Below are 27,031 nucleotides of genomic sequence, written 5' to 3' on the forward strand. Positions count from 1 at the left end.
GTAATCTCCTACATGCTGTGGCTGAATGCCTGAAATGGCCTGAAATTTTACGGGCCACCGAAAGCATCTCCTGCACCTCACGGTTATTTCGTAGGAAGCTCTGCACCACCAAGTTGATGGTGTGAGCAAAACAGGGAATATGTTGGAAATCACCCAGCTGTAATGCTCGCACTATATTGTTGGCGTTATCTGAAATGACATACCCTGGGGAGAGTCCGAGTGGTATAAGCCATGCATCAATCACATCTCTCAGTTTGCGTAACAAATTGTCAGCCGTATGCCTGTTAGTGAAGCCGGTGATACAAAGAGTGGCCTGCCTGTGACAAATGTTACGTAGTGGTGTACATGCTGCTGCTGTTCCTGCTGGTGAAGGTAAATGACCAACCCAGTGGGCTGTCACAGTCATATAGTCTTTGGTTTGGCCACTTCCACTTGTCCACATATCTGTGGTTAAGTGCACAGTGGGCAGAATGGCATTTTTCAGCGCAATCTCTACATTTTTACACACTTTTTGGTATAGTTGTGGAATAGCTTTACGGGAGAAATGGTGTCGCGATGGAATTCTGTAATGCGGACACAAAACCTCAATTAACTGTGAAAAACCAGCTGCGTTTATTGTGGAGATTGGACGCAGATCTAACACTAACATTGCAGCCATGGCGTCTGTGATTCGCTTGGCGACTGGGTGACTGCTGTCATATTTGCTTCCCCTCGCAAATGATTGTTTCACAGTTAATTGCTGAAATGTAGGACTGCTCATTTTATTAACCTGCCTCTGGGATAACGATTTACCCCCAGCAGCAGCAACAGCAGCAGCAGGACTAACGCTTTCTTCAGAGGAATCAATAATAGTGCCGGAGTCAACCAGCCTTAAGTGGGATGCCGGGCTAACTCCGAGCGCTACTGAGGATATTGATGAGGATGGTGTGGTGGGTGTATTTTGTAGCCGTCGGTATGTCGGTGAGCGGAGGGTCTTAGCTGATGAGGGAGTGCTTGTATTCTTTTGGGAAGAACTTTCAGCTTTTCCCAACACTTTGCCATGAACTCTCGTTAAATGGTGTAACATAGACGAGGTTCCAAGATGGTTAAGGTCCCTCCCTCGACTGACTGTGGCTTCACATACACTACAAATGGCTATACAATTGTTGTCTGGATTTGGGTAGAAATAATTCCACACATAAGAAGTGGATTTTTTTGTTTTATGCCCAGGCATGACAATGGCCTTTTTCTTGTCACGTGCCAGAACTGCTGCCACTGGTGCAGGACTTACACAAACAACCTCATCCTCATCAACATCCTCATTAGCGCCCTCGTCGCCTACACAAATCTCCCCCTCATCCTCTTCTAATTCCAAAGTGGCATCCTCAATTTGGGTATCACCGGCTACACTCGGGCTATTAAGGCACACATCAGCAGAATGCTCACGATTAGACATCCCACTGTTGGATGGACTCTCCACAGGGATTGTTGTCATTTGTGAATCAGAGCAAATATTCTCCTGTAATGCCTCACTGTTATCTTGCAGCTCGGCTTTGACGCGTAACAGTAGTTGTGCACCAATTGTAGGCTGGGTAACTTTTTGGGATCTGCCACTAATAGCCAAAGGTGAAGGCCTCATTCTCTCTTTGCCACTGCGTGTGTAGAATGGCATGCTTGCAATTTTTTTTTTATCGTCACTTAACTTTTGCTCAGTTACACTTCTTTTTCGCTTCAATACAGTAAAATTTTTTTTGTTTTTTGTTTTTTGCACTAATTTGAAAACACTCTGTTGTTTGACATCGCCTTGGCCAGATGACGTACTGGGAACACTAACATCAGGACTGGTGACAGAACCTGGTTGCTCATTCAGATCATATGTGGACTGCTTTGAATCCATTCTGAGCGCAAACCACTGGGGAGTGCTAAAAATTATTTAGTAGATACTGCTGACAGATATGACTTTTGACAGCCAGAAATATTAATGCACAATTAGGGAGGACACCCCAAAAGCACTGAGGAGTGCTAAAAATTATTTAGTAGATACTGCTGACAGATATGACTTTTGACAGCCAGAAATATTAATGCACAATTAGGGAGGACACCCCAAAAGCACTGAGGTGTGCTAAAAATTATTTAGTAGATACTGCTGACAGAAATGACTTTTGACAGCCAGAAATATTAATGCACAATTAGGGAGGACACCCCAAAAGCACTGAGGAGTGCTAAAAATTATTTGGTAGATACTGCTGACAGATATGACTTTTGACAGCCAGAAATATTAATGCACAATTAGGGAGGACACCCCAAAAGCACTGAGGAGTGCTAAAAATTATTTAGTAGATACTGCTGACAGATATGACTTTTGACAGCCAGAAATATTAATGCACAATTAGGGAGGACACCCCAAAAGCACTGAGGAGTGCTAAAAATTATTTAGTAGATACTGCTGACAGATATGACTTTTGACAGCCAGAAATATTAATGCACAATTAGGGAGGACACCCCAAAAGCACTGAGGAGTGCTAAAAATTATTTAGTAGATACTGCTGACAGATATGACTTTTGACAGCCAGAAATATTAATGCACAATTAGGGAGGACACCCCAAAAGCACTGAGGAGTGCTAAAAATTATTTAGTAGATACTGCTGACAGATATGACTTTTGACAGCCAGAAATATTAATGCACAATTAGGGGGGACACCCCAAAAGCACTGAGGAGTGCTAAAAATTATTTAGTAGATACTGCTGACAGATATGACTTTTGACAGCCAGAAATATTAATGCACAATTAGGGAGGACACCCCAAAAGCACTGAGGAGTGCTAAAAATTATTTAGTAGATACTGCTGACAGATATGACTTTTGACAGCCAGAAATATTAATGCACAATTAGGGAGGACACCCCAAAAGCACTGAGTGCTAAAAATTATTTGGTAGATACTGCTGACAGATATGACTTTTGACAGCCAGAAATATTAATGCACAATTAGGGAGGACACCCCAAAAGCACTGAGGAGTGCTAAAAATTATTTAGTAGATACTGCTGACAGATATGACTTTTGACAGCCAGAAATATTAATGCACAATTAGGGAGGACACCCCAAAAGCACTGAGGAGTGCTAAAAATTATTTAGTAGATACTGCTGACAGATATGACTTTTGACAGCCAGAAATATTAATGCACAATTAGGGAGGACACCCCAAAAGCACTGAGGAGTGCTAAAAATTATTTAGTAGATACTGCTGACAGATATGACTTTTGACAGCCAGAAATATTAATGCACAATTAGGGAGGACACCCCAAAATCACTGAGGAGTGCTAAAAATTATTTAGTAGATACTGCTGACAGATATGACTTTTGACAGCCAGAAATATTAATGCACAATTAGGGAGGACACCCCAAAAGCACTGAGGAGTGCTAAAAATTATTTAGTAGATACTGCTGACAGATATGACTTTTGACAGCCAGAAATATTAATGCACAATTAGGGAGGACACCCCAAAAGCACTGAGGAGTGCTAAAAATTATTTAGTAGATACTGCTGACAGATATGACTTTTGACAGCCAGAAATATTAATGCACAATTAGGGAGGACACCCCAAAAGCACTGAGGAGTGCTAAAAATTATTTAGTAGATACTGCTGACAGATATGACTTTTGACAGCCAGAAATATTAATGCACAATTAGGGAGGACACCCCAAAAGCACTGAGGAGTGCTACAAATTATTTAGTAGATACTGCTGACAGATATGACTTTTGACAGCCAGAAATATTAATGCACAATTAGGGAGGACACCCCAAAAGCACTGAGGAGTGCTAAAAATTATTTAGTAGATACTGCTGACAGATATGACTTTTGACAGCCAGAAATATTAATGCACAATTAGGGAGGACACCCCAAAAGCACTGAGGAGTGCTAAAAATTATTTAGTAGATACTGCTGACAGATATGACTTTTGACAGCCAGAAATATTAATGCACAATTAGGGAGGACACCCCAAAAGCACTGAGGAGTGCTAAAAATTATTTAGTAGATACTGCTGACAGATATGACTTTTGACAGCCAGAAATATTTATGCACAATTATGGGGGACACCCCAAAAGCGCTGGGGAGTGCCAAATATGAAGAAAAAATAATAAACCTCTATCCTCCTCTCTGCACTAGCGATTTTGGTTAGAGCAATTGCAAGAACAATATTGTATTCTCTGTCCCTGCTCTAATTAGCCTATGACTACACCCTGCTTTCTCCCTCTGTCAAATGGCGATGGATTGCTGTGGAGGCGTGTATTTATAAAGTTGAAGTATCGCGAGAACCGAGCCCCGAGATCCGACGACGTCACAATGACGTTCGGCCTCGATTTGGATTCGGAATGGGCGGGAGAGTACCGAGCTGCTCAGCTCGGTACTCGGATACCCAAAGTTCGGGTGGGTTCGGTTCTCGGAGAACCGGACCCGCCCATCTCTAATCATTACACACAATAATCATAACCAAACAGCAACAAGAAATTCGAGAGGTAAATTTACACCATTTTGTGAAAACACCCACATATAGATCAAACACATTCTTATATTTTTTGGGGGAAATCCTATAATAATACTTGTAAAAGGTAATAGAAATGTATACATTTTTAATGAATATTTTTCTCAAAATATATTTGCATCATCACCACATAGTATCATTTAATGGCAGCACTTCACTCTCTCCCTCTCTGGAAACAAACATTTCCTGCAGGAAGTTTTTTTTCATGTCATATGCAGAGTACAATTTACACCTGTTATCTAATTTATCTAGAGCCAAAAAGAAGATATGAGGTAGTCTAGTCCAATAATTTCCATTCTGTAAGGGTGGGAGTGCTAATGCTAGTTTGCATAGATAATGTAATGCATCTTTTCATTCCTTGAAGCATTCCAGGTTACCTTTTAAATGTTTTTATGTTATATGACATTGAGTCTACTTTAAAAGATATTTATAGATTTTCTATGACACTGCAAAAGGTGGATTAACATATCTGTCTTTCTTACACTTGTCCCTGAGACGGGGAAGCATTGTCACACCAGGGAGCCCTTACATTGAGTCCACACTACTAAACAGCTGTTGCCAAGTGAATGATTCTTTATGCAGAATGATTCTTACCTTAACTAGCTCATTCATATGTAGAAATGGAAATCAATGACATTTTTAAAAACATTTATTTTAATTAATACTTTTTGTTTTTGCTGCTTACAGCGCAAGGACCATTTCTCAGAGAGTGAATAGCCTATGGGCTAAATTCTCTCTGGATCCCTGGGTAGGGGTGTGCATCCTGTCGACTTCCCTTCCACCTGACTCTGTAGCAGCCGCTGTCTTCTCTACAAAGGAGGACATTTCTACTCTTCAGTTTTCCATTGTCGGACTGTGGTACCACACAAACTGAGGAGGAAGATACAAATATGGTTTATGAGAATGACCTGGTGGATGAGCGGGATGTTAGATCTTGGAAAGGATCATCGATAACAAGAGACAGCATCTTCAGATTGCACATTCAATCTAGTTTCATTGCCAGTGATTCAGTCCCTTTGAATGTAGAAGTATTTACACTGCCACCACCACCTCTTGATTCTTGATAAATAGCCCGGACATCTTCAGAAAGCTCTGCAAAATATGAATTGTAATCAATTAAAAAACTTCTTAGATTTGTAAATAATATCAGTTCATAACAAGATTATAGCCATCAGGCTTCAAAGTTATCCGGGCTTGAAAGCCAAGGATAGAGCATGCTGCACTTTATCTTCATTGGTACTTCATTGTTTCAGTAGCCACTGAAACAAATCTACACCACATCATGAGTATCAGGATCGCTGATATTTGTCATAAGGCTGCCATGAAAAACTAAGTCCAGACAACAACAACAAATAACCTAAATAATAAGCATAAAAATTCCAAACAGTAAAAGAAAATAATATAATCAGTTGTCACCTTTTACAAGTTTTTTCCCCTACATATTTATACTAAGCGAAAGTGAAAAGAAGTATTTAAACCAGTCTATTCTACCCAGCTATTAAGCTGGTTGCACTCTGCATAGTGGCTCATTAAGGAAACCATCTCTTCATTTATGTACAATCAGATTAGCGTTAAAAAGAAAAAAAAAAAGATATAAACAGCACTAGTAATGCCTCCAAGAATTTAAAACGAAATGAGTCAAAGTTAATCACAAAAATAAAAATGTAAAAATATTATAATGTAATATTCATTTTCCATTCGATATATATGTCAATACCAAAACCACCATATATAAAACAGATAAATTATGATGGACACACACAGCACATGTATAATGATTCATGTGAATGTTATCCCTACTCCTGAATCATATCATGGATATTGTTTGACCAAAATGACAGTCCCTGTCGATAACAGTAGAAATGTACAATTAATTATATATGCATCTCATATATCGCGATTAATGCCTCCTTTCTTTAGGAACTGGACATCTAAATATTTAAATGAAGATGTACAGATGAAGGTTAATGCTGAAGTTGTAGATAGTAGCTTCATGTTTCTGAGCTTTTGGTTTCCCAGGGTTTATTGGAATTGATCAGACAAAGCAATCAGTCAAACTGAGGTGAAGCTCACAACACCATTGCTCCTCCCAACATTTAAATATTCAATTTGGCTGTGTTAGATGTTTAATAAAACCATTATGTATACATACCATATCCAAAATATTCACAGTGAGCTTACTGTATATTCATTTGTCCATCTAAAGATATCAAGTTCAATAAACAGAATAGTGAGCCTACCCATGAACTTGTATGTATCCTTATCAGTACCTATGTACAATGTGCATATGTATGCAAAATGATAGGCTATTAATGTTGTGTTACCTTCTGCCCTCTGCGTGGGTACTGCTATTGGACTCCCTCAACCACATGTACTTTAAAAGTTTCATTAAATGATATTTCAAATAGAAAACAAAACTTATTACATTATGCTATAAATGTACATAGGCACAATATATTGTACTTTTGTTTAGAATTCTGAATAGTCAATTTGTTGACACCACAAATCATGTAGAGATAATTCTAAAGCCATATAAGCTGTGAGCATTGGTCTTTAAAGCAAACATAGATTCATATATTCTTCCTTTTGTCATAATAAACAATGAGCAAATGAACAAGCATGGGAATGAGACATGAGGATGTTACTGGCCAGGGAGTGATTGTCACTATGTGGTGGTCGAGTACTGATGGGAAATCCTTCCCTTAACTTGTCTCCCAGATAGAGTCAGGTTCTTTTCTCTTTTGGATATCCGGTGGTCAGGAGATAAATACTTCAATGAAAGGGACAAAGATTGGTCAAACAACTTGATTTTATTGAGAATGCGGTAAGGATAGTTTTGGTAAGCTACCGCGCCACTTACCCCTTCAGCTCAATAGTAATGACAAAATAATGCGTCTGATCAGCATTGAGCACAATAGCATTTAATATATAACATACACCTGGTAAGTATAAGGCAGAATAACGATAACATCTTCAATACACATTGTCTAATAAGGCACACTGGTAATCACAGTTACTACTTTCACGTTAACAATATCTGACTGGTGATGATGCAATAACCATCAATAATAACCCATCAAGACTCTTACAGTCACTACCGCGCCAACTAGAGGGCTACTTCTTATTCAGGTGTTTGGGGTACCGTGCTATTCCCTATGGGTCAGGCGCCCCACTTTTAGCATCTACTGCTGAGTTAACTTGAATTGCAGCGGTACCACTAACACTGAGTGTCACACCTTCAATATTAATAAATCAATTCTTAGGTAAATCACATAACATTAACATCATCTAAACATTTGGTGCACCAATATTATCCCCGGTAACGTTACCATATTTTCCACTCAGTCCTGGGCTGACCTGTGCACAGGAATTTGGGTAGTGTTTCAATGTCCTGCAGAGGTTTCCATCAAGGGTTAAGTATTATAGTAGAAAGCAGGGCTGTTGCTCATTTCAGCCACAAGATGGCGCTGTTCTCTCAACAGTCAATGAATATCAGCACATGTGCTCTGCAGCAGGGTATAATGTCTAGATATCAGCGCACACACACACACACACACAGGATATAGCTGAAACGACCGTCTTAATTGTTCCCTGCAGCCTGTGCATAGGTATGATCTGGGGGAAAAGCTCTCACAATCCTTCCTTGCACAAGAATGCAATGTCAGTTTTGGATAGATTCTCTTATCACTTTTCCCTCTGACACTGGGGTGTGTGCAATACACTGCAGGCTAGGGTTTTACCTGGAGACGGTTCTGCAGTGAGTGGAGATTGTCTTTGGCACCCCGCTGCGTGTCCCCAGCTGTTCTCCATCCACTTTGCTGGCAATGTCACAGTTCTGGCAGCAGCTTATCTTCTCTCTGCTCGGCTGCACATCCTCCCCCTTGTTCCTTCTACCATGCTGCTCTCTCTCCTCCTTCCTGCACAACCTCTTCCTGTTACTCCCCCAGCCAATCAGGGCCTTCAGCCTCCTCCTGTCAATCACTCCTGGGCACAAGTTTTCAGGAGCACAATTAACCTCTTGTAGCCCTGCATTTTAAAAGCGTTTATGCACTTCCTCTGTGCTGTTCAACAGGGCTTTGGGGTACCACAACATTCACCCCCGCTTTTTCAGGTGCCTGTCCTCACGCATTAAGACATAAAGGTGGTTGTTCTTTATCAACTCAAATCACACATCTACAACAGTTATAATGGCAAACATTTTCAATGACAGCAGTTTTAGTAGATCTCTAATCCTGATACCGCCAATAGTAGCTCGAAAGGGTCAGTGGGCAGCTGAGGCAAAGTCCCTTCGCCATCGTCTGGCTCTTTTTCCTAGTCATCCCTTGATGTTTCTTCTGGCCCTTGGTCTGGCCTGGGGCGGAGCTTGATATGGGTTCGGCCGTAATGACATACGGGTTCAACTTCCACTTGGGATCCAGCTTACTCCGGGGTCGATTATTCTTCTTGAGGACGATGCTCCTTTCTGGCAGCCGACAGGCCTGCGCATCCCGGTCGTAGTCTTTCTTTTGCCGTTTGTAGAAGAACGGAGGGCGCCTGCGCTGAACAGGTCTCTGCTGGGGGGACACTTCCTCTGCTCTCACTCCCTCGCTCACTTGCTCTGCACTTACTTATCCAACAGATTCTGCAGCATTCTCTCCTCTTGGCCGGTAGAAACGTCTGCGGAACCTTCGTTGGTAGGGTGCAAATCTGCTTCCTTTTACTGGTACACCACCAGGGCCAGTCACGTTTGCTGCCTCGGCATCCCTTCTCTCCCTCCACAACATCAAATTCCACAGTCTCCCCGTCTCCAACACTGCGCAGAAACTTCCGTGGGTTATTTCGCTTTACTGCTGTATGGTGGACAAAGACATCTTCTTTGGTGTCATTTCTGTTGATGAAGCCATATCCATTACGCACATTAAACTACTTGACAGTGCCCAAAACCTTTACATGGGGACCAGCGGACTTTTGATGACCTTGTAGGAGCCGAACAGTATGTTGAAAGGCCTGATGACCGGGGGACGCCGCTTGGGTTAATTTACCCTTCAAAGTCACCACTAGCTCATCCGGGCATCTTTGCAGCACATTCATCCACAGGATGATGGGGGCTATGTTCCCTTCACAGGGGGCGGTGACGAGACAGCCTTGTCTTGACAACAAGGTCGCTCCGATCTGGATGTCCGCTTCCCAATACACTTCACACGAAATCTTGAGGCCGTTACTGGCGGTCAGCCGCAGCCAGGTTGGGGGTGGTGATAACAGCTGCTCTTTGCCCCAATACTTGTGGAATGTAGGTAGCCGGATGGTCGTAATCTGCGACCCCGTGTCAAGCATAGCCAGGGTCTCTACTCCATTAATTGTAACGGGTAACGTGGGACATTGTCCGATGAACTGGGGCCTCCAGTTTTCTGGATCCGGATCTATTCCCGGGGCTCGCCCCGAGATTCGGCCCTCAATCTCGGGGTGTGGGAGTTTAAATGTTCGTTTTGGTCGCAGTTTCGTTCTATGTGTCCTATCCCATGGCACCGGCGGCATATCAGGCGCCCTTGACTATCGAATTGGTTTGGCGATCGCCGTATATACTCGCGAGGTGGTTCCCAACTGCCTCGGGCTGGTCTTTGTCTTTCGGGCCTCCACTCTGGTTCCCTGTAGGTGGGTACCGGTGGCCTCGCCATTTGGCGCATCTCTCGCTGAATTTCTGCCATTCCGACGGCCAGCTCCTCCATTTGCTCTTTGAGCGTTTGCATTGGGTCTCCGGTGGGATACTGACCGCTCTGTATTACCGATTCTTGGGCCCGTGTTGATTTTTCTGTGCTGCTTCCCATGGCTCCCCTCGAGCTTGCGCTTTCTCTGAAGCCCACCAATTTTGGGTATTCTGCCTCCCTTCTCCGTTGGTTACCGACAATGGCGATGGCGGTCTCTTTAAACTCTCGAAAGGTTTTGCCTGGCATCTGTGCCTTCATTAGTCGTAGCTGAATCTTAAAGCTTTCTTGGGTGACTCCTTCTACGAACTGTACAGTCAGGGCTTCGTCCGCGTTTCGTACTTCCTCTTTGTCCACTGCCTGAAGTACGAAACGCGGACGAAGCCCTGACGAGACACTGCGGGACTATGCCCTGAGCCTACAAGAGTTGCATCTCTTGTAGGCTCAGGGCATAGTCCCGCAGTGTCTCGTTCGGTTGTTGCTTGCGAGCATATAGTTTCATCTTCAGCTCCGGAAGGGTTCTTGTCTCAAACGTTGTGGAAATTTTTTTTAAAACTTGTGCCGCTTCTTTCTTGTCGTCCCTCGGCCATGAGATTACTTCTCCGAGTGCCGACCCTGTGAGTTGCCCTATTAAGATCTCCATTTTCTGCTGTTCATTCAACGGGTATAGCCGGAACATGGATTCCAGTTTGTTCTCGAATTCTGTGAATGAAGTCTCCTGTAGCTTGCCGTCGTCTCCGCTGTACTTCGGGAGCCATGGGGCCCCAAAATAGTACAGTAGGGTCATGGGCATATTTAATGTTGCTGCTGGAGCGGCCTGTTCTGGGTTTTGTGGCCCTGCCAGTTGCTGATCCATTTTTCACTGAGGATATTACTCTCCTGATGCACTCGGATCCTGTTCGGTTTGACGCCAAAGTTTATGTGGTGGTCGAGTACTGATGGGAAATCCTTCCCTTACCTTGTCTCCCAGATACGAGTCAGGTTCTTTTCTCTTTTGGATATCCAGTGGTCAGGAGATAAATACTTCAATGAAAGGGACAAAGATTGGTCAAACAACTTGATTTTATTGAGAATGCGGTAAGGATAGTTTTGGTAAGCCCCCGCGCCACTGACCCCTTCAGCTCAATAGTAATGACAAAATAATGCGTCTGATCAGCATAGAGCACAATAGCATTTAACATATAACATACACCTGGTGAGTATAAGGCAGAATAACGATAACATCATTAATACACATTGTCTAAAAAGGCACACTGGTAATCACAGTTACTACTTTCATGTTAACAATATCTGACTGGTGATGATGCAATAACCATCAATAATAACCCATCAAGACTCTTACGGTCACTACCGCGCCCACTAGAGGGCTACTTCTTATTCAGGTGTTTGGGGTACCGTGCTATTCCCTATGGGTCAGGCGCCCCACTTTTAGCATCTACTGCTGAGTTAACTTGAATTGCAGCGGTACCACTAACACTGAATGTCACACCTTCAATATTAATAAATCAATTCTTAGGTAAATCACATAACATTAACATCATCTAAACATTTGGTGCACCAATATTATCCCCGGTAATGTTACCATATTTTCCACTCAGTCCTGGGCTGACCTGTGCACAGGAATTTGGGTAGTGTTCCAATGTCCTGCAGAGGTTTCCATCAAGGGTTAAGTATTATAGTAGAAAGCAGGGCTGTTGCTCATTTCAGCCACAAGATGGCACTGTTCTCTCAACAGTCAATGAATATCAGCACATGTGCTCTGCAGCAGGGTATAATGTCCAGATATCAGCACACACACACACACACACACACACACACACACAGGATATAGCTGAAACGACCGTCTTAATTGTTCTCTGCAGCCTGTGTATAGGTATGATCTGGGGAAAAGCTCTCACAATCCTTCCTTGTACAAGAATGCAATGCCAGTTTTGGATAGATTCTCTCATCACTCTTGCCTCTGACACTTGGGTGTGTGCAATACACTGCAGGCTAGGGTTTTACCTGTTCTCCGTCCGCTTTGCTGGCAATGTCAAAGTTCTGGCAGCAGCTTATCTTCTCTCTGCTCGGCTGCACATCCTCCCCCTTGTTCCTTCTACCATGCTGCTCTCTCTCTCTCCTCCTTCCTGCACAACCTCTTCCTGTTACTCCCCCAGCCAATCAGGGCCTTCATCCTCCCCCTGTCAATCACTCCTGGGCACAAGTTTTCAGGAGCACAATTAACCCCTTGTAGCCCTGCATTTTAAAAGCGTTTATGCACTTCCTCTGTGCTGTTCAACAGGGCTTTGGGGTACCACAACTACACCAATGCCTCACAAACTCTTCAATTAATACAGCTACATGTGGGAATACCTACAAAATGTATAATAGATGGTGTCACTCACCAGACTGTGAGTGCTTCTTCCCGTATGTTTAGGAACCGTGGCCGTCCACCATCCTGAGGGTCTGCGCATGTGCAGCCCTTTCAAACATTCAGTATCTGTTCCTTTGAGTTAATTGGCTGATCAGGCAACACTCCCTATTTAAAGCACCTGCTGTCTATACCTCGTTGCCTGATCTTGGAGTCTCATTCCCCATGAGCCTCTGAAGGTGTTCCTGTGTTTCCTCGTGTATTCAGCCCTGCTGATTCCTGTGGTTTCCAGACCACTCCAACTCTCCTGTGGTTTCCAGACCACTTCTACTCTCCTGTGTTTCATCGTGTCTACTCCAGCTGATTCCTATCTGCTGTCTCCGTGTTCAACAGTTCCAGCTTACCTCATCTCTCTCGTGTTTCATTGTGACTGCACCTGCTGATTCCTATCCGCTACCTCCGTGTATCTGCAGTGTCCTGCTTATCGCTACTCTCCAGTACTCCTCGTGTCTGCAGCCAGCTGATCCGCTCTCTGTCCTTCTACAGTGTTCCTGCCTATGTCATCTCGCCTGTCTGCATTGGATCAACGCTCCGCTGCTGTCTTCTCTGCCATACCACTTCTACTCTTCAGTGATCTCCAGGCGACCAGTCCTATATACTACTGCTTCCTGAGTATTGTTTCCATCGTTGCTGGTCTACCTACCTGTGCGCTGCACCTACTTGGATTCCGCTTCCATTTCCCTGGGACTTCGCATCCTGCCGGCCTCCTGCCGCTCAGGTATCCCTGCACTCCTTTCTGACAGCCTGCTCTTCTGAACCACGGTATGCATACTTATCATTGACTGTGCTCGTGTATTGCATACCTTGCTGGACTGAGTTATTCTTCTCTGGAGTTGCCTATCCACTGAGACTATTGCCATCATTTGACTGTGTTACCTTGTAGTCTGGATAGTTCCCGTGACTTTGTATATTTGTGCAGTGCTGCTCAGTTACTTTGTGCATATCATCGTGAGATCAAGTTCAGTGTGCCCGTGTATACTCTGTATTACATTTATCTCTCCGTGCTCCTCCTCACATATATTTCAGTGGTACAACTTGCTAGAGGCAGACCACTGATTCCTGTTCCCTGTGTCACCTGTTTCCAGTATCCTTCCACATAGCAGTGGTACAACTTGCTAACGCAGACCACTGACTCTCCGGATACCTCCACCTAGGATTCCATTCCTTCACCTAGACAGCGGTACAACTTGCTTAACGCAGACCGCTGACTACCCTCACGTTTCCTTTGTCCATTCAGTTCCTCGTGTACTATTACCTATATATTACCAGTGCTGCTAGTCATAGACTTTCCTCGAGCATTCTCTACCATCTGCTGTCTCCTGTTCCGTGATCACCCCGCTACCAGAGTACCATATTACCACCTATATTGCTCTGGTAAGTCCATCACCTGGTGATCCCTGGGTAAAGACTCCTAGTGCCGTGACAGATGGTTCATGGTCCCTACCAGATTGCAAATTAGCTCTTCCCATATGTCCATCATATGCTGGTGGATTTGTGGACATATTTACTGGGACTGTCGAATAATATCTCAATTCTGGGACAAAATATTAGATCTGATCTTGCAGATTATCAATATTCAAATGACCAAGGACCCCTTGATCACTTTACTATGCCACTATTCTAATAAATTGATCAAACATCTTCAATGCAGCCAAACATCAAATTGCTAGGGACTGGTAAAAAGCATCATAACCATCTCACAACGCTGTCATCAATAGAATTTGTACTACAATTCATGTTTGTTATGACCTATGTGTTATTTTTGCCATTACAAATAAAAAGATTTAAAAGCCCTAAAAAAAACCAAATTCATAAATATATAATATTGCTATTATTTGTTTTTAAATTTCACAATAGTTGTCCTTTAACAAATCAAACAGACTCAGTGAAAATTCTATGGCTTGTTCCAACCTGATTCTTATATTAAACATTTTGTGGAAGTTTTAAGTCAAATACAAGAGTGTACATTTACTTTTTATTGATTTTCTCTTGCTCATTAGATATTTGTATGCACTACTACTGTAATATTCCCATAGAGCACTAAACTGTGAAATGCAGTACATTTGCTGAGCATATGTACTACTGAGCATATGTACTGCTCAGCATGTGTACTGCATTTCGAAATATAACCTCATGCACAGAGGTACCCTCCACTGGTCTGGAGAGCGGTAAGACTCCTCTTACCGTTGCCAATTAGTGTGACTCAGCTACCCAGTGACGTTTTATTAATAAATTAATATTGGGCAGCCAAAGATTTTCAATAACTATGATAGGTAGCAATAGAATATATTCAAAATACTTGGATCTTGATAAATAGACCCCACATCTGAACAGGGTTTGTTTTCCTTTAATATATACAAGTGTGTTAAGTATTGTGCAAAATGCATGTGTTATCTGCACAGTTCCACTAATTCATATGTATTTTATTCCTGAGCCAGGGTTCTGTTATGGTGATAAATCTATAGGTCATGTCCATCAAGGCTAAACCTTATTATAACAAATGTGTTTATAGAGTTTACATATATACACATGTTTAAACTAGGGGTGAGTGGGTTCGGATTTGTGAAATCCGAACACCCCCCAACAGTGCCGATCCGAGCCCGGATCCGAGCACTGTTCAGATATTCCCGCCAGACGCAAAACTCAGAACGATGCAAAATGTCAACATCCCGCCGCAAAATCCGGATTCATATTATTCCCCGCTTCCCGGCGCCATCTTCACTCGGGCATTGGAGAGGGAAGAGGGAGGGTGTGTGGTGGTGTCCTCTGTCCTGCTCAGTCCAGTGGTGCTGTCCTGCTCAGTCCAGTGGTGCTGTCCTGTGCTCTGTCCTGCTGATTCCAGTGGTGCTGTCCTGCTCAGTCCAGTGGTGCTGTCCTGTGCTCTGTCCTGCTGATTCCAGTGGTGCTGTCCTGCTCAGTCCAGTGGTGCTGTCCTGTGCTCTGTCCTGCTGATTTCAGTGGTGCTGTCCTGCTCAGTCCAGTGTTGCTGTCCTGTGCTCTGTCCTGCTCAGTCCAGTGGTGCTGTTCTGCTCAGTCCAGTGGTGCTGTCCTGTGCTCTGTCCTGCTGATTCCAGTGGTGGTGCTGCCATAAGTCCAGTGGTACTGCTGTATAAGTCCACTGATCCTGCCATATAAGTCCACTGATCCTGCCATATAAGTCCAGTGGTACTGGCGTATAAGTCCAGTGGTACTGCTGTATAAGTCCACTGATCCTGCCGTATAAGTCCAGTGGTACTGCTGTATAAGTCCACTGATCCTGCCGTATAAGTCCAGTGGTACAGCTGTATAAGTCCACTGATCCTGCCGTATAAGTCCACTGATCCTGCTGTATAAGTCCAGTGGTACTGCTGTATAAGTCCACTGATCCTGCCGTATAAGTCCAGTGGTACTGCCTCAGTAGATCCAGTTTACTTTGTACAGAGAGAGATGAATTGCTTTTTTTGTGTGGTGGCCCAAACAAACCAATCATTTTAGCCACAGTAGTTTGGTAGGCCCTGTCTCTGAAATGATTGGTTTGTTAAAGTGTGCATGTCCTTTTTCCGCAACATAAGGGTAGGTGGGAGGGCCCAAGGACAATTCCATCTTGCACCTCTTTTTTTTCTTTGCCAGCTCGTTTTGTGGGGGTCCAAACGAACCAATCATTTCAGCCACAGTTTTGTAGGCCCTGTCGCTGAAATGATTGGTTTGTTAAAGTGCGCATGTTCTATTTCCCCAACATAAGGTTGGGTGGGAGGGCCCAAGAACAATTCCATCTTGCACCTCTTTTTTTGGCATTATGTGCTCTTTGGGGCCTAGTTTTTCAAACTGCCATTCTGTCTGCCACTGCAGTGCCACTCCTAGATGGGCCACGTGTTTGTGCCGCCCACTTGTGTCGCTTAGCTTAGTCATCCAGCTACCTCGGTGCAACCTTTTGGCCTAATGAAATGAATGTTATTGAGGTCAATAATAGCGTAGGAGTGAAAAAAAATATCTGGATTTTAGCAGTTTTTATGCTTTTTAAAAAAAAAAATCAGAACCCAAAACCCAAAACCTTGAGGGGGTGTTTTGGCAAAACCCATAAGAACCCAAAACCTGAAGGTAATCAGGACCCAAAACCCAAAATACGAAAAGTGGCCGGTGCACATCCCTAGTTTAAACGTGTTCTTCCCGATCCAGCAGGTCATCCAATGTCTGTCTCCTTGCTACTGCAGTAGCAGCTTGTTTCATGACTGTTTTGTTTGATGGCAGTCTGATGTCCATCAACATCCTTGGCAGGAGTGAGAAAAGTATCTTTAGACCACAGTAGACTATATTGTCTGTAGAAATGTACAATTCTGGATTAATGATTAATTAATGGAATTTCACTCAAACCTCAGTCTTCAGTTTGTGGAAGAATAAATCTTTAAGGAGAAGCTACAAATATTGCAGTACTCTTCCTTTAAACAAAAAACAGGAACTGTGAGTCACAAGATCTAACCACTATGCACTGATAGAACATAAAATGCATTACCTAATTGTTTCCAGCCTTTTCATTACTGACTGACCTGATAAGAATGTTGCAGAATACTGACAAGCGTGCAATATACTCGTAAATTAAATATAGCTCATCCCCAACCTTGTTTAGCTGTCAAAAACAGTTTAGTGTTGCACAGACTGAGCTATCATTAGGCAAATAGCACCTTCCATTTACAATATACAATTTCTATATGCAGGGACTGGAAAATATTATTATTAACATTTATTTATATGGCGCCAGCATACTCCACTGCACTTTAGAATTGTGAACAAACATAGTCATAAAACAGGCAGACAAGCTTGCATTCTATGGTATACACAATATATCTCTAAATTATATTGTCAAATTTACAGCAAACAATGTAATGGGTCATATAGATAAGAGAGCAATAAATGAATTATGTCTACACATGCCACATTCTGCAATAATGTTTTCATGGCACATAAAACATGACTACAGCCCAGCAACAGACTTATACATATACACTTATCAACTACAACATTAATGTATGTCCCCCCTCGTGATGCCAAAACAGCTCTGACCCATTGAGGCATGAACTCCACAAGACCTCTGACTGTGTCCTGTGGTCAACAAGATGTTAGCAGCAGTTCCTTTAAATCCATGGCCACTGCCATCAGGGAATAGCATTGCCATGAAGGGGTATACTTTGTCTGCTATAATGTCTAGGTACCAAAGTAACAGCCACATGAATGCCAGGACCCAAGGTTTCCCAGAACATTGACCAGAGCATAGCACTGCCTCCGCTGGCTATCTTTCTTCTCATAGTGCATCCTGATGCCATCTCTTTCCCAGGTAAATGATGCACATGCACCAGGCTGTCCACGTGATGTAAAAGAAAACATGATTCATCAGTCCAGGTCACCATCTTTCATTACTCCATGGTCCAGTTCTAGTACTCACGGGCCTATTGTAGGCGCTTTCAGTGGTGCACAGGGTTCAGCATGGGCATGCTGACTGGTCTGCGGCTACACAGCTCCATACACAGAAAGCTGCAATGCACTGTGTTTTCTGACACCTTTATATCATAGTCAACATTAACTTTTTCAGCAATTTGTGTTACAGATGGGCTATCCTTCATGTGCATCAGTGAGGTTTGGGCGCCCATGACCCTGCCAGCGGTTCACCATTTTCCTTCCTTGGACCACTTTTGGTAGGCACTAACCACTTCATACTGGGAACTCCCCACAAGTTTAAGAGATGTTCTGACCCAGTCTTCTACCCATCACAATTTGGCCCTTTTCAAAGTCGCTCAGATCCTTACACTGGCCCTTTTTTCCTGCTTCCAATACATAAAATTCGAGAACTGACTATCTACTTGCTGCCTAATGTATCCCACAACTTGACAGGTGTCATAATGGGACAATCAATGTTATTCGCTTCACTTATCAGTGGTTTTAATGTTGTGGCTGCTCAGTGTATATAGCCAATGACACCACTAATTACATGAATGCTACTTATTAGTTCAAATGGCTGAACCCCTGATACCTGAACATACAGGGGTTATGTTACTGTGAGTATAGATAGATCTCACCTCTGCATGCAGTGCCTCCACCCAAATCTGAATCTCACTCTTCAGGATTATGGGTCTTGGCAATTTCTACCAGACAGACACTGGTCGTATTCACATCTAGGAGGGCAATTTACTAAGGCATGGTTTTATATACAGTTTGCAAACCACCACACATTAAATTAAAGTTTCAGAGCTAAACCGCAGGATTTAATATCCTGTGGTTTAGATGCTGAAAAATTAAAACGATAAGTGGCATTTTGTAAATCACTAAATAACATGCGGTTTGGGCCAAACTGCTTGCCATTGTGCAAAAATGCATGGTATAATCCAATTATACCACTTCCATTAAATTCCCTGAAAGCGCTGTCTACTCCGCACGGGGCCCAGTCCTCCAGGGGGCTTCAGAAAAAAATAACTACTGTATATCTTGAACTATATTTTCACAGCTTTACCCTGGTGTTACGATCTTGATGCCTTAGTCAGTATTAGCACAGGCTTACCTAGGGCGCGGAGTCTAACGGCCTTCCGGTCTTCACCAAGAACCACCGCAAGGTAGTGTGGGCTTAGCTGCCGAAGAACCGCAGGTCGCGGCCCCCAGATTAGCCTACTGACGTAAGGGAGAAAGTTCTAAGTGATGGCAGGCAGACAAGAAAATAGACAATGCGGTGCAAGTACAGGCACTAACCGTGAATTCCAGGCGTAGTAGGTCTGGAACAGTAACCGGTAGATGCACGGAGGCAATGGGTGCGTGGCAGGATCCAGAGAATAGTCGGTAACACAGCCGGGTCGGTACACAGGATGTATCAGGTATACGGTGCCAGAGGGAGATCCAGAGAATAGTCGGTCACACAGCCGGGTCGGTACACAGGAGGTATCAGGTATACGGTGCCAGAGGGAGATCCAGAGAATAGTCGGTCACACAGCCGGGTCGGTACACAGGAGGTATCAGGTATACGGTGCCAGAGGGAGATCCAGAGAATAGTCGGTCACACAGCCGGGTCGGTACACAGGAGGTATCAGGTATACGGTGCCAGAGGGAGATCCAGAGAATAGTCGGTCACACAGCCAGGTAGGTACACAGGAGTAGGAGGAATAGAGGGGTTAACAGGGAGCAGGCTCACAGGAGTCAGGACACAGGAACTGTAGCCAGGAACAGGAAACACATTGCTCTGACACAGGCAGCGTGTCAGAGCAGGGAAGATATAGGAGTTTGAATTCCCCGCCCAGGAGTCACATGATCAGCAGCAGAGAGAAGCAGGAAGTGCGGCAGCGCTAACAGAAGCAGCGCTGAAGACATGGACACCGCTGTCAGCTCCCGCTGACAGCGCAGCGGAACGGGGACAAGGTAAGTTCCTAACAGTACCCCCCCCTTCAGGGGTGGCCTCCGGACAACCTATAAGGCTTTAGAGGGAACTTGGTATGGAATTTCTTCAACAAACTCGGAGCATGAAGGTCTCGTGCAGGAATCCAAGAACGCTCTTCAGGACCGTAACCTTTCCAGTCAACCAGGAACTGCAAGGAACCTCTGGAAATCCGAGAATCTAGAATCTCCTTCACCTCAAATTCCTGATCTGGTGCAGAAATAGCAGCAGGAGGTCTTCTTGAAGAGAAGAATTTGTTAACAACAAGTGGTTTGAGAAGGGAAATGTGGAAGACATTGGGAATCCTCAAGGTAGGGGGTAATTTTAATCTAAAGGCCACCGGATTAATGACCTCAATGATCTTGAAGGGACCGATAAATCGGGGAGCGAATTTCCTAGAAGGAACCAACAGGCGAAGATTCCTTGTAGACAACCACACTTTGTCACCAGGAGTGAGTAGTGGAGACGGTCTTCTTCTTTTGTCAAATGCTTTTTTACTGATGGCAGAGGTGTGACGTAATTTGCGTTTGATAAGATCCCACCTAGACGAGAAGTCCGATAGAAGGGAATCCACTGCAGGAACCCCAGAAGCGGTTAACTCTTTGAAGGGTGGAACTTTAGGATGAAATCCCTGAAGAGCAAAAAAGGGAGAAATGGAGGTAGAGTCATGTGAATTATTATTGTGGGCGAATTCTGCCCAAGGTAATAAATCAACCCAATCATCATGTTTAGCTGAAATGAAACATCTGAGGAATTTCTCCAATTCTTGATTCGTCCTTTCCGTGAGACCATTACTTTGCGGATGATATGCAGAAGAGAAATTTAACTTAATTCCACAAAGACGAGAAAAGGCCCTCCAAAATCTTGCCACAAACTGAGTTCCTCGATCAGAAACGATAATATCTGGACAGCCGTGTAGGCGGAAAATTTCTTTAATGAAGAGTTGAGCCAGAACAGGAGCAGAAGGGAGACCTTTTAATGCCACAAAATGAGCGGCTCGGGAAAGGCGATCGGTGACCACCCACACTACTGAGAACCCTCTGGAGGAGGGTAAATCTGTGATAAAATCCATGGAGAGATGACTCCAAGGTCGATCCGGAATTGGCAGAGGCTGCAGCAGACCGTATGGAGCCTGACGAGGAACTTTATTCTGAGCGCAAGTGGAACACGCCGTCACAAACTGTCGAACGTCCGAACGGATAGCCGGCCACCAATAACTACGGGAGATAAATTCCAAGGTCTTCTTTATACCGGCATGACCAGAAAAACGGGAGGCATGAGCCCATTTAAGGAGTTTAGTTTGGAGATGTGGAGGAACCAAAGTCTTCCCGTGAGGAATGATCACCCGAGTAGGAGTAGTAGCCAAAATACATTCTGGATCTAGAATAGACCTAACACTCTCTTCTTCGGTATCCATAGAATCAAAGGAACGAGAGAGGGCATCAGCCTTCTTGTTCTTGGACCCTGGTCTGAAGGTAATGATCATATTGAATCGTGAAAAAAATAACGACCATCTGGCCTGACGGGGATTGAGGCAGGATGCAGTTTGTAGATAAAGCAGGTTCTTGTGATCCGTAAAAATAGTAACAGGAAATCTGGCTCCCTCCAAATGATGTCTCCAGGCCTCCAAGGCCAATTTGATAGCAAGTAGTTCTCTGTCTCCAATGCCGTAGTTTTTTTCGGTGGATGAGAATTTACGAGAAAAGAAGCCACAGGGAGAAAACTTTCCAGTAGAATTCTTCTGAGACAAAATAGCTCCTACTCCAGTGGAGGATGCGTCAACTTCGAGAAAAAAGGGGAAGGAAGAATCTGACTGTTGAAGAATAGGTGCCGATATGAAGGCTTCTTTAAGATACTTGAAGGCCTCTACCGCCTCTGGTGGCCAGGTCTTAGCGTTGGCAGATTTCTTGGTCAGGGAAGTGATGGGAGCAATAACAGACGAAAACCCTTTAATAAAGTGGCGATAATAATTAGAGAATCCAATAAACCACTGGATGGCCTTAAGTCCAACCGGTTGGGGCCAATCAGAAATCGCCTTTAATTTCTCAGGGTCCATACGTAATCCGGAGCCAGAAACCACGTGACCAAGAAAAGGAAGATGCGTTTTTTCAAAGACACACTTGTCCACATTACAGTACAGATGATGCGACCGAAGGCGTTGAAGAATCAAGGAGACATGATGGCGATGAGTAATAATATCAGGTGAAAAAATAAGAATATCGTCAAGGTAGATGACAACAAATTGATACAGGAAATCCTGAAAGACTTCGTTAATAAAATTTTGAAAAACCGCAGGAGCGTTACAAAGTCCAAATGGCATGACAAGATACTCAAAATGCCCATCGTGCGTATTGAACGCCGTCTTCCATTCATCCCCTTGTTTAATACGGATAAGGTTGTAGGCCCCTTTCAAATCCAGCTTAGAAAAAATTGAAGCTTCCTTGATCCTATCAAAGAGTTCAGAGATTAATGGTAAGGGGTACCTATTCTTTTTCGTTATGGCGTTGAGGCCACGGTAGTCTATGCAAGGACGCAATCCGCCGTCCTTCTTTTTTACAAAAAAGAACCCTGCTCCTGCTGGTGACGAGGATTTCCGGATAAAACCCCTGTTTAGATTCTCCTTAATATATAGGGACATGGCCTCTGATTCGGGTAGAGATAATGGAAATACCCGTCCTCTAGGTGGTATCTTATCCGGCAACAATTCAATGGAGCAATCCCAAGGTCTATGAGGGGGTAACTTGGAAGCCTCCTTTTCACAAAAGACATCAGAAAACGAATGATATTGAGGAGGAATACCGGAGGGTGTTGGGAGACAACCCATAGCGGGTCTATGAATCCTGGGAAGACATCGGGAATGACACTCTGAACCCCATGCAAGAACTTCCGGTTTCTGCCAATCTAAAGTGGGGGAGTGAAGTCTGAGCCAAGGTAGGCCTAAGATCAACGGGTTGATAGCCTTTGGAATGACTAAGAAGGAGATTTCCTCAGTGTGCAAGGCTCCAATGCGTAGAGACATGTTAACAGTTCTGTTCTTAATGGATCCTCCAATGATACGACTGCCATCTATAGCTGTAATGGCAATAGGTGGATCTAAGGGTTGCCTAGGCAATGATAACCGCTCTACAATGTCAGCTCGTAAAAAGTTCCCCGCTGCACCGGAGTCAATAAGCGCTGGAAGAGACAATTGTTTATCAGTATATTGCAGAATAACTTGGATAGAAAAACTAGAATCCATAGGAGAGAGAATGTTCATACCTAACTTAGTCTCTCCGTCATCAGTTAGGTCCGATCGTTTCCCGGGCGCTTCCCACATTGACTCAGGACATGACCGGGTTCCCCGCAATAAAGGCATAAACGATTCTTGAACCGCCTCTCTCTTTCCTCCTGGGATAAACGTGCTCTTCCCAACTGCATAGGCTCTTCCTCCGGTGTAATAGGACTTTGGAAGCGAGGAGCCAAACGGAAGGTAGATCGACGGGAACTCTCTCTTTCCTGAGTGCGTTCACGGAAACGTATATCAATCTGGTTACAGAGAGAGATCAAAGCATCCAGGTTAGTGGGTAACTCTCGGGCTGCTAGCTCGTCCTTAATACGATCGGACAAGCCTTGCCAAAAGGTGGCCACTAAAGCTTCATTGTTCCAACGAAGTTCGGCCGCCATAGTGCGAAATTGAAGGGCATACTGGCCCAGAGTAAGGGTACCCTGGCGCAGACGGAGGATTCCAGAAGCTGCACTGGAGACTCGTCCGGGTTCATCAAAGATGCGTCTGAAGGTTTCCAAGAAAGTGGCACAATTATGGAGAATGGGGTCATCATGTTCCCAGAGAGGAGAAGCCCAGGCAAGCGCTTGACCAGACAATAAGGAAATAATATAGGCGACTTTAGTTTTCTGTGTGGGAAAGTTCCCGGGCAAAAGTTCGAATTGAATAGCACACTGGTTCAAGAAGCCTCGGCATTCCTTAGGATCCCCATTGAACTTGGGTGGGTTAGGTATGCGGAGTTGAGAGGTGGTGGGGGCAGATACAGCTGAACCGCTTGGAGCGGGGGCAGGCTGTGGAGCCGGAGCAGGTGGAGGATTAGGAGCTGCCACCTGAGCTGCTTGGAGCGTATCCAACCTGTTAGACAGAGTCTGCAGAATCTGTAATAACTGTTCTTGATTTTTCCCCTGTTCCTCAACCTGAGCCGCTAAGTTATCCAGTAGCACTCTCGCAGTGGGATTCCCTGTCGCTTCCATCAGTTAGATAGGGTCAGAGCAAACTGTTACGATCTTGATGCCTTAGTCAGTATTAGCACAGGCTTACCTAGGGCGCGGAGTCTAACGGCCTTCCGGTCTTCACCAAGAACCACCGCAAGGTAGTGTGGGCTTAGCTGCCGAAGAACCGCAGGTCGCGGCCCCCAGATTAGCCTACTGACGTAAGGGAGAAAGTTCTAAGTGATGGCAGGCAGACAAGAAAATAGACAATGCGGTGCAAGTACAGGCACTAACCGTGAATTCCAGGCGTAGTAGGTCTGGAACAGTAACCGGTAGATGCACGGAGGCAATGGGTGCGTGGCAGGATCCAGAGAATAGTCGGTAACACAGCCGGGTCGGTACACAGGATGTATCAGGTATACGGTGCCAGAGGGAGATCCAGAGAATAGTCGGTCACACAGCCGGGTCGGTACACAGGAGGTATCAGGTATACGGTGCCAGAGGGAGATCCAGAGAATAGGCGGTCACACAGCCGGGTCGGTACACAGGAGGTATCAGGTATACGGTGCCAGAGGGAGATCCAGAGAATAGTCGGTCACACAGCCGGGTCGGTACACAGGAGGTATCAGGTATACGGTGCCAGAGGGAGATCCAGAGAATAGTCGGTCACACAGCCAGGTAGGTACACAGGAGTAGGAGGAATAGAGGGGTTAACAGGGAGCAGGCTCACAGGAGTCAGGACACAGGAACTGTAGCCAGGAACAGGAAACACATTGCTCTGACACAGGCAGCGTGTCAGAGCAGGGAAGATATAGGAGTTTGAATTCCCCGCCCAGGAGTCACATGATCAGCAGCAGAGAGAAGCAGGAAGTGCGGCAGCGCTAACAGAAGCAGCGCTGAAGACATGGACACCGCTGTCAGCTCCCGCTGACAGCGCAGCGGAACGGGGACAAGGTAAGTTCCTAACACCTGGTATCCAACTGCCAGGGGTACCAGAATGGGCCCTGTGCTACTCAGCATTAGACCAGTACTCTCTTGGTGTGGGGCCAGATTATTTTTCTGGGTAATCCCCTATGGTTTGAGTTTGTATCGCCTGTGAGAACCACATCTGTTTTTGCTATTAAGCTGCGATTTGCCTGGACTGATACTTAGACTGGGGAAAACCAGAGACAAAACCTAACTCATTAATGTAAACCACCCTGTACTGCTACACAGTTAAATACAGTGAATGTCCGGTTGGTTTTCCAATGTGAAACCAGCCTACAAAGAACTATACATAATTGTACGGAATTGTATTTTTATAAATATTAAATATATATTTTGCAAGGGATTATGTCTAGACACAGCTCTCTTTCCTTACATCTTCCAACATATGTTGTAAACTGATATGCTACTCCAAACATATTTCCTCCAGTAATATACAAATTCTTAATTGTTGTCATTAATTTACATTAAAATCCAAATTTATCTCTGGGGGTGACAGTTCTCACTACATCAACGTCTGTCTAGTGCTGTGGTAAATGAATGAATATAAATGACAATAATATCCCTAATTATTATATGCACTAGCATTCAAGTAAGAAAATCCGTCTGTCCGCGGTATGTGTATAGCAATATACAAAGTTCTTTTGAGAGATTTATTTTATAAACTTAGACACTCTGAGACCCCTTAATTTGGTATAAACCAGGGAATAAAATAGGGAATAGACCAGTATTCAATAATAAGTCTTGTACTGTAGCTTTACAAAGCCATCACAGATGTTCTCTGGAAACACATTTTTAGCTCTAAAACCTTCATCTTGTTTCATTTTTCTTGGCTTCTGCCCATCCTGGGATCCCTAAAGATCAAGAACCCTAAAGATCAATTGTGGAAATTTTTGGAGGAATTTAGGAAAACTTGCCAACCTTGCAAAATAAGTAGCTTTATCCTGTTCTGTTTGAGCCCTCTCTAAACCTATTTGTTTAGGTTTCATCTCTATTTTTCATTTACTTTAAAAAATACTTCCCATTGCCTCTTTATTAAAGTGATATACCCATGGTCTAATACAAGAGATCAGTTTCAGTGAAATTCAGGGTCTGATTCATTAAGGCATTCAAAACGAACTTAAATAGCGTTTTTATTAAAAGGCATGTAATTTGGGCATATGAATATCTGTACTACAAGCAGATACATCTGTTGTTGAATACGGGTCTAGGTACACTCTGCTTTGACAGACACATTACACTGTAGAATATGTCCAATACATACGTGGAATATAAAGTCCCAGCACAAAGGACAGAAAAAAAAAGAAGTATTTAATGATTGTCACCTGTTAATATTACAAATATTAATGAAAAAACATTTTAAAACATTTTGTTAATTTTTTTTTCATGCAATACATCTATAATGATGCCGCAGAACAATTTTACGCAAAATATTGCACATATCGGCATTGACATTTCTTAATGAATCAGGCCCTCATTGTTTCTTCAACCTATTATCTACAAGTCGAAAGACAAACTGAGAGTATAAACTTAGGTTTGAATTATATTTTCAAACATATTATTCAATCTTTATGGGCATTGCATGGGCCTATACTAGGACCAATCTAAATCTGTAAATAATGTCTGGAATCCAGCAATCCCATCTGCACTTACCAAAGTTTTTAGACATCAAATTTTTTGGGTGTTCAGCCTGGTGATAAGGTAGGCTTTCTACCAGAAATAACTGGATTCCATTATCTAAGTATTTCCTCTTTCTTTGGTCTAAATACATACTTCAATAAATTATTCCTGTCTTCTCAAGCTAACTCTGTCACGATCTGCCTGCAGCATACTGCTTTGCCTGGCAGCTCCT

General features: G+C 43.8%; 1 long non-coding RNA gene across 1 annotated transcript in view; it reads right to left on the minus strand.

Moving 5' to 3' along the window:
• Window positions 1-5,154: 5,154 nt before the first annotated feature.
• Window positions 5,155-27,031, minus strand: part of LOC142143783 (uncharacterized) — a 105,419-nt gene continuing 83,542 nt past the window's right edge. The window contains exon 3 of the long non-coding RNA XR_012689578.1: window positions 5,155-5,615. This is a non-coding gene — a long non-coding RNA (uncharacterized LOC142143783). The remainder of the gene's footprint in view (window positions 5,616-27,031) is intronic.

The sequence above is a fragment of the Mixophyes fleayi genome, chromosome 3 (assembly GCF_038048845.1).
Source record: "Mixophyes fleayi isolate aMixFle1 chromosome 3, aMixFle1.hap1, whole genome shotgun sequence".
Classification (NCBI taxonomy): Eukaryota; Metazoa; Chordata; class Amphibia; order Anura; family Limnodynastidae; genus Mixophyes; species Mixophyes fleayi.